This window comes from Rhipicephalus microplus, chromosome 8 (genome assembly GCF_043290135.1).
Source record: "Rhipicephalus microplus isolate Deutch F79 chromosome 8, USDA_Rmic, whole genome shotgun sequence".
Taxonomy (NCBI): domain Eukaryota; kingdom Metazoa; phylum Arthropoda; class Arachnida; order Ixodida; family Ixodidae; genus Rhipicephalus; species Rhipicephalus microplus.
In genome coordinates, this window is record NC_134707.1 from 9,229,244 (window position 1) to 9,236,965 (window position 7,722).

Consider the following 7,722-nt stretch of genomic DNA (forward strand, 5'->3'; position numbering starts at 1 on the left):
CGCGCCCTCTGTCGCACCCTCTGCACTGGCTCCCTCGTTTTGTCTAGGTGTAAGCCTAGTTCCTGACGAGTTCTGTACCGGCGTGCACGCACTCCAAAGCAGGTGCAGAGTAGTGCAGCATGGCGGGCGTCCCCCCAAGGCCAGAGCAGACGACGTTGCAAATAGTTGTTCAGGGCGTTCAAAAGGAAGTTAAGGCACTTCACAATCCCGACGGGTCATTTATGACGGACGCCAACGGTTACGTCTATGAGGCATCAGGTAAGTCAGGCTGCATGCATTGCCAAAAAACGTGGTTAGCGGCCAGGAGTCGTAGTCGGTCAGCAAACAGCCTCGTAGCATTGCTTATGCTATGTCGGTATTTTTAATCTTGGTTTTCGCCCTTGCAGACGGCAAGCGCGTTACGTTGCGGTTCATGGCAGGGAATCGTGAAAATGACCCCCCTCCGGCACAACCGCCGACGCCTTCTCCTGCCTGCGACGGCGACGTTGACAGCGATGGGGCTTTAGCCGCATTTCCAGCAGCAGCCGCGTCGGCTGAAGATGTGGAAGAGCTTTGGAGCGCCCGAAAAACAAGGTTCTTCATCGCCAAATACTCGGAAATGAAGGACTTGGTGGGAAAAACCAGGGCACTTCGGTATGTCATCCTATGTCCAAAATTATTTGCAGCTTTTTATTATTCCGTTTCACTCTAGGCAAGCACCAACAAGATAAGGTGCAGCACCTCCAAGCTCAAGCCATGTTGCAAGTGTAGTGCTGCCTTGAGAATTTGCACTAGAGGGAATTGCATGTTGTTATTCTGAGGCACATCTCTAGCAAGTCTCGCCCTGCAGTCCTTGTGTCTTCACTGTCTGTCCGCATTTCTCTCGCACTGCCACTTTTCAAGATGGTGCAGCTCATTGTTAAAAGAGATATGCTTCTTGACACGTGCTACCCTATCTTTGAACCTAGACTGCGCCGTCGTGTCAGCAAACAAGGTTGCGCAGCTGCATGTTTTACAATGCAAAGACAGGTTAGAATATGGCTGTCTCCTTAGTGAAGCTTTATGATCCAAAAGAGTGATTTACACAATGTTCAACTTCTCCAACATAATGCTTCCCGCACAAAAAGAACGTTCGCAGTTATCAGAAGTGTGTGAATAGTGAATTTCGGAACCTAATCAAGTAAGAGTCAAATAGTAATGGCACCAAATAGTAATTGAATACTGTTTGAATAGTAAGTAGACCATTTTCAAAACAGCCTTAGAACAGAACATTTTATTTGAAACAAATAGTCACAAACTTTCGACAAAGGCCATTACAGTCAGTTTGAATCTACTCAAAATACCACAATTACGAAAACTAAGGTAATCTCGTATGCAGCAGGAACTAGAATATTCGTAACATTTTGTAATTGTAGGTTCAACTACGGCATTGACTAGCGTTATCAACGTGAGACTTTGTCACCTCACTTTAAATAAAATTGGGACACAAAAACAAAACAATTTACAACCAAACATTGCAGATACAACTAAATATGTAACGGAGCAGATCAACCCGTCATCACAACATGGCCTGCGCACTAAAAGCGGATAACAATGGGCGTTGAAATTTACATCTGCAAGAACAATTTACGCAAACGCAAAACTTGTATCTGTTGCTAGTCGTGAAGCTGCAAGCACTCGTAGTTCCCACCTTTGGTTATTACAAGACGAAGACAGGAGCTGATAAATGCGATACAGCTAAAGTGCAGTAAAAATTGAGCAAGAATGGAGCTTTCAGAAGCGCATTCATTCGACAATCAATATAGTGTAGGTAGTCTTGCAAAAGCTTGGGCTGCGTACAGGTCACATTAGGGATTGAAAGAATGACTTGTAGCTGTTTCGTTGTTTTGGGGTTCTCCCGCCAGTGCCGATTATTAAAAGAATATTTGTTACTTAGAATATGTGCAATTCGATTCGACTTAGGAACCGAATACAGTGCTGTTTGATTCATTATCCAAAATTTTCGAATAATCGAACATCCCTAGCAATTATCCCTGAAAGCTACACATATGAAGTACTAAGGAAAGGTTCATGTGCTACTGCAAGACTTGGGTCACGTTACGTCGCTTCCTTCTTTCCTACTAACTGTGCTTTGCTTTTTTGTTTAGCACAAGAAGGCTTCTGTGGAAGAAGTTGGCTGAGGCCATCAATACGGAGTTCTTGTGCAACGTGACTGCCACACAAGTGGAAAACAAATGGAAGTCGCTGGACAGAGCATATAAAAAGTCAAAAAAAGACAACAATTCTTCAGGTCACCACCGTGTGAACTGTGAATATGAAGAGTAAGTTACGATTGTGTCTTCATATCTTCAGTGATTCTCATAGTGTCTATTACAGAGAGCTGGCAGAAGTCTTGGAAAAAGAACATAGTGTAAATCCAAGGCTGCTCTTGGAGCCTGGAAAAACAATCCTGCCTAGTGCAAGTCCAGAGTAAGTAAAAATTACTTAATTTGTGCTGTAGCCTGGAAATGACATGGCACCTGTACAATTACTTTCAACAGCACCAGCATCACTGAAGCACCTCAAGATGCAGCAGTCCCAGTCGAGTGCAACACAGCATCCAAAGTTCGGAGCAGCACAACGCCAAAAAGGAAGCGCCAGAGTAGGTCCCAAGTCACGCCGCTCTTGGAGGCATTAGAAAAAATGCAAGCTTCGAGAGCTAAGCAAGAGGAGGCAGCAGTGAAACAACTGGAGGAAAGAAAAAAATGGGAAGAGGCAAAGGCAAAGCGGCATGATGAGCGCATGCAGCGATTCGATCGGTTGATCGACGTACTCTCAAATAAGGACGGGTTATAATATGGGCAATAAACTTTTATAACACTAGCAGTGTCTACTCCATCTAATTTGTTAAAAAAAAACATTGCTTCTAGACGCGGCACCCCACTTCGCAAAACATTTGCACACTGAATAAATCGCGAAGCAAAGATGAACTTCTAGCACTGTTCCTTTGCAATGAACTCTCGCAGAGACTGACTGTAGCCTGGCAGACTGCAATCAAAATCTCCTTCACTTTCATCATTGCCCACATCTTCTTCTTGGGGAAGCGTTGCAAGTTCCTCAAGGAAGTCCCTTTCATCGTTGCACATGTTGTGTAGCACACACGCAGCCATAACTATATAGCAGCACTGTTGCACACTTTTTGCATCAACAAGGTAGAGCCTCCTAAAACGCTGTTTAAGCAGGCCGAAGGTGTTCTCAATAAGCACTCGTTGTTGACTGTGTCGTTTATTGAAGCTCTTTTTCCACGTAGGAAAAGAACTTCCATTGTCCTTGAATGGGGTCATGAGCCATGGCATCAGTGGATATGCACTGTCACCCAGTATATAATTGTCTTCACATTCCTGAATTGCGCGTGCAAAGAAGGGGCTCTCCCTCAGGACACGGGCGTCGTGAACCGAACCTGGAAACCCAATAAACACGTTCAGCAACTTGTTCCTGTCGTCGCAGATTCCTTGCAGGATTATCGAAGGCCACTTTTTCCGGTTGAAGTAAGACTGCGTAGATTCGCTTGGAGTGAGTATCCCGATGTGTGATCCATCGATACAGCCGATGGTGTTTCTTGGGCCCTTGCCTTTACTTTTGGCGAGGAAGCCGTTCTTTATGCGGGTCACTTCCGCGCTACTAGGCCAGCAAATTATCTCATCGCTAATAGCGTGTAAGAAGTGAACGACCCGTGTCACACAAACATGAACAGACGACTCGGTAACATCGAATTTGTCGCCTATGGCGTACATAGATATTTGTGAGCCTAGGTACACAAGCGCTATGAGGCATGTTTTTTCGGCACTGATTTGTTGGCGGCCTTGCACTGCCCTTGGGTAGAAGGCTGAAGTCTTGAACTTGGCACTGAAACTATCAAAAGTCTCCCTGGACAGCCTGAAGAGGCGCTTGAATTCATACTCATGGTACCTGCCGATAATGCTTTCGTACCCGGGTACACGGTTGGCATCGTCGCGCACCAACGCGCACGCGACCAAGATGCACGCATCGTCGTACTCATCGTCGCAGTCACTGCAAACGGCACCGCTGACGGAATCGTCGTCGCTGCTCGAGTCCAGCAATTCCATCGCAGTCACAAGAAGTGCCATCACGGCCGTGTATTGATCGGACAAGGCGGCGGAGGCGGCTATTTTAGGCTTACACTACAAGGTGTTCTCCGGCCTGCACTCACGTCAACTCACGCCTTCGTTTTGGCTGTAGCCGTCGCGCGCTAGTGTCGGCTAGTGCCGAGGCGTGTTGAGGCTGCACCTGCACTTGCTCGACCGGCGCTGCACGCTCACTGCACCGCTTGGCACCGCTGCGGCACTTTTCTGAACTAGTGCAAGCCAAATCGAAGATTCCTGTGGAGCAGCCACATGTAGATCTATAACATAACCCCTGAATGCCGACACTAGTTATGTGTTGATTAGCTTCACTGTGTTTTATACCACTTATATATACCTCTTTTTTACAGTTACATGCCACTTTTTATGCTAACTGCTTTTCTGTTTACGTACATATGAATTACCAAAAAGGCGTTCACGTTCATCCTGCAATAAATACATTAGGACGATATGTACAGTCACTCCTAATATAAGTTGTAACATGATGCCCGAAGTAAAAGCGGTGCCAACACTGTAAGATGGCGTCGCCGTAAACACTCTGTCTACTGCTGCGTTCCTAAAACGACGTTCACGGTTGCCGGGCCTAAGGTACGGGCATGCGTCCCCTTCAGTCATCGACACCAAGTTAAAGCTTATGTTGAGCGCCACTTTACATATTTTGTAGTGAATCTGAATGACGGACGCACTACTGGGTTCTCTCCTTTTTTTCTCCTTTACGGACGCGAGCCTTCTTGCACTATGGACACCATTCTTTCGTACAGACCAGACTCCTCAGAGTCCACGACTCTGTCTCAAGCCGTTACATACGCTGAAGGATGCCGCCAACTGGCAAGATCGTTCACAACCCAAGACCAAGGACGCCAAAAGCACCACCATGATGCATCAATCAGCACTACTTCCTTCGATCCAGGATCGCTCGTCTGGCTGCATGTCCCTTCTGTTACATCTGGCATTTCTACCAAGTTGGTCCCCAAGTATTATGGCCCATATCGCATACTTCAAAAAACGTCACCGGTGAATTACCTCATCGAGCCACTGGAACCATCTTCTGACCGATCTCGTCGTGGCCAGGATATTGTCTACGTGTCGAGACTTAAGCACTGCTACGACCCTCCCGTGTTTACGTGTCCATAAGTCACCAGGATGGCTCCTTATTACGCGGGGAGTAATTGTAATGAATCTGAATGACGGACGCTCTGCTGTTATGGAAAAAGACGATGACGATGACGATCAGTGGCTCTAGTAAAAGCTCGCGCACGCCGCTCGCCGGGGGCCAGACCTGCGTCATAAAGCACCTTTCGCCAAGCTGCGCCTGAACCTTTCTCGACGTACAACACCTCTATTTTAATCTAAATATCGAAGTCAACACTACTCTCACTGCTGTTATTTTATTTTTTCCACGTCTACGTGGTCCATTCACTTATTGTCATCAGGGGTTAATCCGCATTAACATTGGCATTCACTGAATGAACTGTTCCTTCAATGCACTACTCCGCCTCAAATTGTCCGCTTCTGTCATCCCTGCGTCACCCAGTCGTTTCCTGCGACCCCTCACATCCCACGCGGGTTTTCGCAGAAGCCAGCATCTCGCATCCAGGTCATTTAAAGGCGACGTGCGAAACTCTCCAGGAAGTTCGCCATATCAACGGACTTTTTTATTAATTATCCATGACACTTTCTTCTGCTTTGGCTATTCCGAGCCATCCGAGACGTTGTACTTTTCGGAGACAAAGGGAGTCGCTAATTGATTTTCGTCTTAAAATGTCAAGTGGGGGAATAAAAATTTCTCACTCGCATATTGGGTAGTGCTGGACACTCCGCCCTGGAAGCGAGCAAATCGTGCAATTAGCAGGAGCATTATGTTTTCGTTTGTTTGTTTGAAAGACTAGTAAATTATTTTTAAATAAATATTTCATGGAATAGTCGTTAAGTAATTTCATTTCCAATAAAAATTCATAAAAAAACTACTGCTCTATTAGCAGGGTTGGTTATTTGTCTACGAAGCTCTAGTCAATGTTTTTAAGAGATTGATAAGAGACTTTCTAGATTGCTGATCAAGAGACTGAATGGTCTTGTTCGCACTGACATCGTTTGATTGGCAAGTAGTCAAGTTACTTTATGTAGTAGCATGGAAATTTATTAGCTACTTCTTTGGAAATTTTTTTACGCTATGCTCACTCCGATCGCTTCAATAGCAAGGAGACCTGATTGCCACCATCCGTCATCAAAAAAAAAAAACTGCATAAGGTTAACGTCACTGGTCACCATATTTTCGCGAGACATAATACAGGAGAGAAAACAAGATGCGGAAAGCCCGAGAGGTTAAAGGGAAAGCAAATTGTGGTTTTCTACCCTGCACTGGGGAAGGGTGAAGGGGAAAAACAAGACCAAAGCTTCAATAGGAAGAGAAGCTGAGCTAGTTGGTTGATTGATCAGCATACTTTATGTTGCCTGTGTTGTAATGCGTGCACGTCCACACCACATGTGTGTCACCGGATATGAGCAGTGCTTGCGCCTTGGCGCTATCTGTTCCGAAAAAATTCGCTCTTTCGTGCCTCCGAGATAGAAGACCAGCGCTGGCTAATCCAGCACGTGGTGGAGGCTGCGGTATCCCAAGGGATGTCCGCTGACCTCCTCTCAAATAGCGAACCCGTCTGTGTACTGGTCTTCTTCATTTTTTTTTCTTACTTTTTCTGGGAGAACGAAAGACATGACCATCCCCACAGCATACTTTATGGGTGAAGTGACGAGTGTTGTCATTCGTTTCCCATTCGTCTTGTTTAAAGTACACTTCTTCACCTGTAAGATATGACCAACTTCATCCATATATCTATTCAGCAGCAGCAATAACCTTACCGTTATTTCAGCATTGCGCGCTCGAACCTTCTGTCAGTGGGTGCGTGTCTTTGCATTGAACTATTCTTCTCGAAGCAACAGATGCATGTGTAAACTTTGCCCTCGGCCAATGTTTTGGCCAGCATGTACGTATTGTTGCAGGTCACGTGAGCTGAATTTCAGTGAACAGCAACCAAGACTTTGTATAAAACAAGGGAAATACTTTTCGTAACCCTTGGAATCTAAACCGAACAAAGGAAGCGGTCATAGTATGCAAATCTTTCAATCGGTGAGGCCCAAGCACAGTGGCACAAGTTACTAACTGATTACTTCATTAAACGACAATGGTGGTTTTGGGACGTTAAGCTCCACATACCGATCAATTAATCATTCATTCAGCGAAAAGATCTGACGTCAGCCCCTGATGCACGTAGAAACAAACTAGGCTGCCGCACTTGCTGTGCCAAAACCACCTGACAAAACTTCGTGACAGACGGAAAGTCTTGAGGAAGCGTCGATCGACTTCACGTGGCCTTTCTAGAACTTTCATTGTGCGAAAAAAAAAAGCTTGTCTACCGTCGGCGGAGACACTTCGTAGTTCTTACCTTTTCTGAGGCCTGTCGTAGCATTATAAAGTCTAGATGACTCCAACTAACAGATTCTTTATAGTTCCTCGTTTAACACGTGCTTAATCACTGCTTTTTTCTCCCACTTATAATGGGGGATATGACCATTTGAATACCGCTAGTCAAGCACAAACTCAGAG